The sequence below is a fragment of the Primulina huaijiensis genome, chromosome 4 (assembly GCF_012295235.1).
Source record: "Primulina huaijiensis isolate GDHJ02 chromosome 4, ASM1229523v2, whole genome shotgun sequence".
Lineage (NCBI taxonomy): Eukaryota > Viridiplantae > Streptophyta > Magnoliopsida > Lamiales > Gesneriaceae > Primulina > Primulina huaijiensis.
The window spans coordinates 18,652,930-18,661,709 of NC_133309.1; positions in this window are offsets into that span (position 1 = coordinate 18,652,930).

Consider the following 8,780-nt stretch of genomic DNA (forward strand, 5'->3'; position numbering starts at 1 on the left):
AGGGCAGTGTTTTGTATTCAGTTAGTGACGGTATTGTGAGATACCGAGACAGGATATGGGTTCCTAGCAGTGATTCTATCCGAGCAGATATTCTATCAGAAGCCCATATGTCGCCGTACTCTATTCATCCAGGGAGTACGAAGATGTACAAGGATCTGCAGTTTTTGTATTGGTGGCCAGGAATGAAGAAGGACATCAGACGGTTTGTATCCGAGTGTCTGACTTGCCAGTTAGTGTAGGCGGAGCATCAGAGACCAGCAGGTTTGCTGAAGCCTGTTCCCATTCCCGAGTGGAAGTGGGAGAATGTTACCATGGACTTTGTGACCGGTTTGCCGAAGTCAGTCAGAGGATCAAATGCCATCTGGGTGATTGTAGATCGTCTTACCAAATCAGCGCACTTCTTGCCTATTAAGACGACATTCACCATGGTTCAGTATGCAGAGTTGTATATCCGAGAGATAGTCCGACTTCATGGTATTCCAGTTTCTATCGTATCTGACAGAGATCCCAGATTTACTTCCTCGTTTTGGAAGAGTTTGCATTCGACTATGGGGACGAAGTTGCTGTTTAGCACAGCTTTTCATCCGCAGACAGATGGGCAGTCAGAGCGAGTCATTCAGATTTTGGAGGATCTTCTCCGAGCTTGCGTCATTGATTTCTCAGGGAGTTGGGAGTCGAACTTGCCATTGGTAGAGTTCACCTATAACAACAGCTTCCAGTCGTCTATTGGTATGGCACCGTATGAAGCACTGTATGGCCGCAAGTGTAGATCTCCTGTCCATTGGGATGAGGTAGGAGAGAGAGCAGAGTTGGGTCCAGAGATTATTCAGAAGACTGTTGATGTAGTAGCCCGGATCCGTGATAGAATGAGGACTGATCAGAGTCGACAGAAGAGCTATGCAGATCAGAGAAGGAGAGGGTTAGAGTACGCAGTCGGCAACCATGTTTTTGTGAAGGTGGCACCTATGAAGGGTGTCATGAGATTTGGGAGGAAAGGGAAGCTTAGTCCGAGATTTATTGGACCATTTGAGATCCTTGACGTAGTTGGGACACTAGCTTATCATGTTGCTCTTCCGCCGAATCTGGCCGGAGTACACAATGTGTTCCACGTCTCTATGCTGAGGAAGTATATGGCGAATCCTTCGCATGTCTTGAACTTTGAGCCATTGCAGCTTACTCCGAACCTATCTTATGAGGAGAGACCGGTGCAGATCTTAGACAGACAGGAAAAGAAGCTTCGGAACAAGCTGGTTAAGCGAGTAAAAGTCAAATGGCTCAACCATTCAGAGGAGGAAGCTACGTGGGAGTCTGAACCAGAGATGAGGAGTCGGTACCCCGAATTATTCGGTGAGTTTTAATTTCGAGTACGAAATTTCTTTTAAGGGGGGGAGAGCTGTAGAACCTGTAAATTAGACTACGTATAAGCCATGCATAATTCTAGTATTTTAAATTAAAATGATTTTTATTGCATGAGTATTTAAATTCTTTAAATTTATTTATTTTACGTAGTAGTTTAATTGTCACCTTTTCAGTTAAATAAGTGAGGCCGGACTGGAGATGGAGTATTGAGATAAGTTAATAAAGACTTATTTAGGAAGTGGTAATTTAGCATGTTAGTAAATATAATTTAAAAAGTTGCCATGCATGCAAGTTATTGAATTTCCTTGGCATTTTAATTAATTTTTTTTAAAAGCATTAAATGCATTTTTATTTCATTAATTTGTGTTTAATTATTTTTGTGCATTTTTTGCATTATTATTGCATGATAGGATTTAATTCATGAAATTTTAAAAGTTCATGCATTAGATTTTCTAGATACATTTCACGCTCAATCGAGGAACGGAGACCAGAGAAATTTCAGGAAAATTATTTTAATTACACGATTTATTTTTAATAAATTATTACAGGAGTTTTAAATTTAAATTTTTTAAAAATGAGATTTATTGGATATTTGTACCCGCAGGTTTTCATTTTTATCTAATACGCAAATTTTGTCGAATCGAGGGACTTTTTGAGGGTGCGGCTATTATTTTCAAAAACTTTCTAACACGAGATATTTTTCGGGAGTGTGTTTGGATTTAATGGACCTACTTTTAAGTTTATTGAGCCTAAATATCTTCTAAACTTTTAATTTACAATTTAAGACCCATTAATGGATTTGTTAACTATTTATATATTGCTGATCTCCCACTAAACCTAATTATCCCCTTCATCAGCCGCCCATCCCCTCCAATCAACAACCTTCACACGATTTGTTGCTGCAAAGTGTTCGGTGACCCCAATTTTCTTTCCCTTCAAGCCAGAGCTCCTCCCTTCTCGGCCGTATGTGCGTTCCTCGATCGGTTGCTCTAAGAATAGCCATCAGGCATGCCATGTACTTCCTTTTTCGCATCATTCACGTCGTATATGTTGTCATATGTGTTAAGTTTATGTCTGGTTCATCGCTTGCACGGCAAAGTATGATAAGTACGTTTTCTTCTTGGTTCACACATGTATATCCTTTTGCATCTTACGTTCGGATGATTTGTGCAAGGGGCCGTTGATCTGGCAAGGTTAAGGGGCTATGTTCGAAGAAAGAGGCTTGATGTATTGCTAGGGTCAAGGGTAGGGGTGCCATGTTGAGGCCGAAGGGTGAAGGGTGGCACGAGAGGCTTCGGGCGTGGTGATGGTGTTTAGGTGGTATGTGGTTTGGGACACTCATGATGTTGGAGCGGTGCTGCGATGATACCAGTAGGTCCAGTAGAATTTGGACGTGATCTTGGGTGGGTTGGATTTGTGGTCAAGTTACTTAGGTGTGAGTTGGAGGCATGGGATTGGTCTTTAAGTGTTCAAAAAGGAAGAAATAATAGTAATAACTTATAATGCAGCAGCCTGCCTAGGATGGTTCGAAAATATAAGGACTCGGTTCTTGAGGTTCTAGGGTCTTTAGGATGATTTTAAAGTGTGATAAAAGTTGGGAAAAATTTGGTTGAGTTTCGAGTCGATTCGGGTTAAAACCGGGACCCCGGTCCAAGTTTTAAAACAATTCGGTTAAGTTATGATTTGGGCTCGAATTTACATCTAGGAATGCTTGTAAATGTGTTTTGGAACATTTTAAGCAGTTTGGTAAGATTCGGGTCAATTTTAGAGGTCCAGGGGTAAAATGGAATTTTTGGGTTTCTAGGGGCAAAATGGTCATTTTGCACCCGGGGTGAGATTTTAGTCCTAGCAGCGCCCTGAGCACAAATCATAATATTTTTAAATGTTCATGCATCACATTTACGATTTTTATGCCATTATAATAATTATGGTGCATGCTTGGATTAAAGGAATTAAGAGAGAAAAGTAAGAACGTGAAGAGCATCCCGTCTCCGCCGCGCCGCGTCGTTATTTCGTTTGTTGTCTGTCAAAACAAACCAGGGCATGTTTATATCTTCTTTCACTCTTCAATCAAGCCATATAGGTATTTTTAAATATCACAAATACATGATTTCAATGCAAGAAGATCGAAATTGTTCATATTTAATGATGTTATTTATTTATATTACGTGCAAAAATATTAGTTTTGAGATTTATGCGATATTGCTTTTGGTCACTCTACTCTCATGATTAAATCCGGTTGCCAGTTACCGGTCCGATCGTCAGTTACCGGTCAGTTCAGTTGTTTCACCCAGTATATTGTGGCAGGAGTCTGATCAGACGTACATTATTAAATCCGGTCGCCAGTTACCGGTCCGGTCGCCAGTTACCGGTCAGCTCAGTTCAGGGACCACTTGCGTAGACCATAATCTCAACAGAAAATTTATGACATGCCATTTTATTACAGGGCTCTAAGGAGCAAACATTTTCACTGATATTTTCAGTTCAGTCATGCACGTACTATAATTACCTTTGAAATGATATTTTACGTTACACCTCATTACAGGATATTTTCACTTGCATGCGACTTTATTATTTATTTACTTGTTATTTACGATATATGAATGCTGAGTCTTTAGACTCACTAGACTTGATTGTTGTAGGTACTGATGATGTCGGGACCGAGGGCGGGGATCAGTGAGCCAGCTCGAGTCGGCAGTAGTGGAACCCGAGGACCTCACTTTTCAGCACTTAATATTTTTATCGCGCAAACATTTTTATCTACCGTTGGATAAAATTTTTTACAGTTATTTTTACAACATTAATTTCTTCCGCTGCTATTTTTAAACAGGATACGTTATTCAACAGTTTATTTTATGAACTGGATATTTTATTTATTTTAAAAGAAAATTTTAAATTTTTCCGCAAATTTTCAAATACGGATTTCTTGGCCTTTACACTTATCCTCTTTAAGTTTACTGTTTTGGTCCTTGAATTCCTAAAATTATGAAAACAACCCCTAATTTTCTAGAATTTGCTAAAGAGCCCCTGAACTTCTTAGAATTTGCAATTTTGTCCCTGGATTTTTTAAATTCAAGATTTCACCTTAGAATTTCCTGTCATCTCAATTCAAATCCGTGAATTAATTAAAAATTACGGTTTGACCATCAACCATGAGCAATTTAACCCCTAAATTCTCAGTTTTTGCATTATAGCCCCTATAGTTCTCGAATTTTGCAATAGATGCCCCATAAATTCGGTCCCTTCATCCTTAAGCCCAAAAATTCTTAATTTTAGTACAATTCATTCGTTTGCATTATTAAAGATTATGTTTTATTCCAAATTTCTATAATTTTCAATGTCATCTCTTAAATCCAACTTAGGTAGAGCATGCAACCTATTTTCCTCTAAGTTCTTATTATCCCAACCAATTCCATTAAACAGTTTAACATTTCATGCAATAAAAGTAATGTAAAAACGTTAAACAACTAGGTTACCAGTAATCAGAGTCGTGTCTGGCTCTGTTTCTGAAATGTCCACTACTCGTTTTTCTTAAAAAGTACTAGATTTTTTTTCTTATCCATCTATTCGGCCGAACCCATACACATATATATAAATATATTTTAAAATACTTATGAACCATTTAAAAATAAACCAACCAACTATTATTTGAAAATCCAAAGGAAAGTAATTCGAAACATAAAACCGTAAATCGTCAACAAAACCTAACTTTAATATTTTCAAAAGAAACTTAACTCTAGCATCATCTCAAAAACCTCTCAAAAGCATCATAAGTCGTAAAAATCTTTAAAGTAACACAAATCATAAACTTATTTTATTTGCGGAAAACTAGCGACGATCCTCGGGTTGTGTGAACCTTCAGTCCAGCAAGATCAGCCATCAAGTCCCTCAACAACATCAATATCATGCTCATCTGCATCGATCACACCTAGTGAATCTATTGACTCAGCAAACCTTAATCATGATAACAAGTAATACATATACATCCACATGCAACAGTGAAAATACTTTTACTTAAAATAACATTTCTTTAACATAAACTTTAACATTTTCTGTAATGCCCGAGATTTTTATTCTGATAATCTGAGATTATTGATGATGTAATGATGAGATTATAGACGAACCACTCCGAGATCAGAATTGGAAACTGCTTGAGTTGGCATATGTGGGATACAGTAGGTATCGCGCACATGCGTGGGACAGGGCGCGCATATGCACGAGGTGGTGGATTTCCAAAGTGCCAGGACAAAACGTTCGGCGCATATGCGCGAAGATGGTGCACGCATATGCGCGAGCAGAAGAACTCGGATTCGACAAGACAGTAGGTCTCGCGCATATGGGCCAATGAGGGTCGCGCATATGTGCGAGACGTGCAAGTGAAAGAATGATCCACATGTCCTTGACATGGAGAGTATATATACGAAGTCTCCAATTCTCTCAGCCTCAAGAAGAAAACGAGAAAAGTTTCAGAAGAAAAGCTTCAAGTTATCTTACGGTGGGAAATTGATTTTGGTGCAAGATCTAACCGTTAGAAGTTCAATCCGAGTTTGATTCCATGATCCTCTCGACAAAGGCTTCACAAGGACGTAAGTTTTCTTATGTTTTGTTAACTTCCCGAGTTAGATTCGACTCGAGTTTTCCCAAAACCACATACTTTATTTTATTGCATTGATACATGCAATTCATGAGATTGATATGCTTAGTCTATTGATTTATAGCAGAGCATGTATTGAGTCTTGGGCAGATATGCCTAGTCATTGGCAGAGGTGCCAAGTCTTTGGTAGAGGTGCCAAGACACTGGATATTTGGTTTATATCGATGTTGCTTAGGAGTAGATCGACTCCTATTAGAAGTTCAATCCGAGTTTGATTCCGTGATCCACTCGACAAAGGCTTCACAAGGACGTAAGTTTTCTTATGATTTGAAAATATGATATTGAAGGAATCAGATGTGATTCATATATGGTGTTCTTGAGATATTAGACATCGTATAATCGAAACCGGTTCGAAGAACGGATACCGTATGAAATTGTTATGATTTTTCAAATTTGAGTTGATGAGATTACAGATTTGGTATCAGATTATGTTATTGATGGATTATGAGATATTGAGATTGGTATATACTGATTTTGTATTGCCGGTATTTCGAGATTGCACTGTTATGCCGTCAGAATTTGATAAGATTGAAATATCTTGTTTGAATGGAATGGTGATATTGTATATTCGATTGTCATTTCCAGATTGAGTATTGAAAGCTTCGAATCCAAGACTTCGATTTCGTCAGACTGACAGAAAGAAAGGTATAAATCAATGTTTAATCGGGAAGTTATGACTCGAGTTAGATTCGACTTGAGTTTTTCCAAAACCACATACTTTATTTTATTGCATTGATATTTGCAATTCATGAGATTGATATGCTTAGTCTATTGATTTATAGCAGAGCATGTATTGAGTCTTGGACAGATGTGCCTAGTCATTGGCAGAGGTGCCAAGTCTTTGGTAGAGGTGCCAAGACACTGGATGTTTGGATTATATAGATGTTGCTTAGGAGTAGATCGACTCATATTGCTGAGATTCGATATACTATGCCAACGTCTGGAAACCGGGATCCCTAGATTAGAGAAGAGTCGAGGCAGAGATTAAGAGTCAAGAGTTTGACTTATGGTTTATATCACTTTATGTCTTTCAGAATTGATACATGTTATTGATAACTGTTAGATGCTTTTATATCTGTTATATGAAATGCATGTATACGTTGTTTATACTGGGAATTATATTCTCACCGGAGTTATCCGGCTGTTGTTGTGTCTGTATGTGTGCATGACAATAGGTGGGATAGGATCATGGTCAAGAAGAGGATGAGAGAACAAGATTAGCATGGAGATCCAGACCCAAAAGTAGAGTTGGTTTCAGCATNAGATTAAGAGTCAAGAGTTTGACTTATGGTTTATATCACTTTATGTCTTTCAGAATTGATACATGTTATTGATAACTGTTAGATGCTTTTATATCTGTTATATGAAATGCATGTATACGTTGTTTATACTGGGAATTATATTCTCACCGGAGTTATCCGGATGTTGTTGTGTCTGAATGTGTGCATGACAATAGGTGGGATAAGATCATGGTCAAGAAGAGGATGAGAGAACAAGATTAGCATGGAGATCCAGACCCAAAAGTAGAGTTGGTTTCAGCACTAGATATGTAGATGTTGAACCCTAGTTTGATGTAAATGTCTTATCAGATTGATTATGATATGTTCCGCACTTGTATAAAAAAAAAATTTACCCAGCTTAATTACTTGATCAAATTATTCACAAAGATGATGAAGAAATGAATTAGCGTCCGGGTCCCCACATTTTCCTTTGAACATATCATATCATATGAAACGTTTGCTATTCGTTTTACTTTAAAAGTTCAAGAAATTTTTTTTTCTCTCTCGTAATTTCGGCTGAAACACGTGCCAAATAAATAAATTATTTTTGACACCATTTTAAAAATAATACAACCAACTAATATTTGAAAATTAAAAGAAATAGTTTAAACATAAAACCAAACCTAAAAAACAATAATTTGAAAAGTATACCTCATACTATAACCTCTCAAAACCACTCAAAGCATAAAGAAAAGTCGTAAAATATCTTTAACGTAAACTTAAAATCATAAGTGTGGAAAAATAAAAGCGCTGGTGATCGAGTTATGTGCACCTTCCGTCCAGCAAGGTCAATCATCAAACCTCCATTAAACTCACCTGCATCAATCACACCTAGTGATTCTAAAGACTCAACATATCATAATCTTTATAACAAATAGTACATATACAGCTCACATGCAACAGTGAAAATACTTTTACGTAAAATTCCATTTCATGAACATGCATAACTTAAACTTCAACAATTTTCTTTTTATCATTTCATACCATATATCCTTTCATCATGAGCATAAACATTTTTCCTTTTATTGAATTCAGATCGTTAATCGTGACTTTTCTTTTCCTCATAAAGTCGATGAATCCATCTACATGTAACCACAGTACTAGGCGGCAATCACATCATCGACACTCTCACCCGTCAATTGAGCCATGGCCTATCCTCATCATATGGAATATGATCGTCGGACTCCCTCTGGAGCCTTCTCCCATAAATGGACTCCTTTTGGGGCCTTTTCTCTCACGATATCCTCATTCATAACATCATATCATCATAATAATCACGATTACTTCACCTCCTCCAATGTTTCACATTTTCATCACTTGATAAAAATCAATGCATTTAATATTATTTTTCTTTTAAAAACAAGCATGCAGCATTCTTTTTAACTTTATCGTTTCATCATAAATTTCATAATTAATCATAAAATTCCATAAATATTTAAAATAAACATTTTAGCATATAAAACAACATTCAGAGCACTGTCATGACG